Here is a 1019-nt window from a genome sequence, read left to right on the forward strand (position 1 = left end):
TTACTCCTTCTCATAACACAACAACTAGGGGTCACCCAATGAAATTAATGGGCAGCAGGTTTGAAATGAACAAAAGGAAGTATTTCTTCACACAACGCAGAGTCAACCTGTGGAACTCCTTGCCAGAGGATGTTGATGTGAAGGCCAAGACTACAACAGGGTTAAAAAAAGAACTAGATAAATTCATGGAGGACAGGTCCATCAATGGCTATTAGCCAGGATGGGCAGGGATGGTGTCTCTAGCCTCTGTTTGCTGGAAGCTGGGAATGGGTGACAGAGGATGGGTCACTTGATGATTACCCAGAGGCGGGAAGCAGCATCAGAGAATGCAATGCCTTGTATACCCTGAGGGCAAAGGTCTGCAAGAGCTGGAGGCAGGCAGATGTGACAACATCTGTAAAGGGAAGGACCTGGAGCCATCACTCAGCAGTAGCATTGGTGGTTCAGTGGTAGAATTCTCGCCTGCCACGCGGGAGGCCCGGGTTCGATTCCCGGCCAATGCACAGCTGTTGCTTTTTGGCCCCATTTCCACCCCATGCCCCTTTTGCGGAGCAGGGGAACGCGCCCCGCAGGGCCGGGCCACAAGGAAGAGTTTGAATCTCAGGGGCTGGGTCAGTGAACCCGGGGGCTGGCTCTTGTCTTCCCCTTTTCCTTCCTCTTCCTCACACCCTTCCCCTCAGCCTCTCACTCTAGGCCTGCACTTTCTTTCTTTTAGATTTCCTCATTCTTTCTTTCTTTCTTTCTTTCTTTCTTTCTTTCTTTGTCACTCACTCACAGTGACAGGATTGCTCCAAACCAGCCTTGGCATTAATTCTGAAAAATTCCTGGGTGATGAAGGGGGGCAAGTTGTGTCAGGATATCAATATTACCAGTCATTATATCACATCCTGTAAAGAGCTGGGGCTGGGGGGAGGAGAACCAGATAGACCTATGAAAAGTTGTTGTTGTTTTTAAGGGGTGAGATGAACCAAGGGCTGGGGGGGGCCAACAGACCCCCTTTGACCCATAGCAAATGATAC

General features: G+C 50.0%; 1 non-coding gene across 1 annotated transcript; it reads left to right on the plus strand.

Annotated features, from left to right (window-relative positions):
* The first annotated feature begins 432 nt into the window (after positions 1-432).
* On the plus strand, positions 433-503 carry TRNAG-GCC. Its single transcript has one exon. It is a non-coding gene; the product is annotated as a tRNA-Gly (tRNA).
* The last annotated feature ends 516 nt before the right edge of the window (positions 504-1019 follow it).

Source organism: Chelonia mydas, chromosome 28, assembly GCF_015237465.2.
Source record: "Chelonia mydas isolate rCheMyd1 chromosome 28, rCheMyd1.pri.v2, whole genome shotgun sequence".
NCBI classification, from domain to species: domain Eukaryota; kingdom Metazoa; phylum Chordata; order Testudines; family Cheloniidae; genus Chelonia; species Chelonia mydas.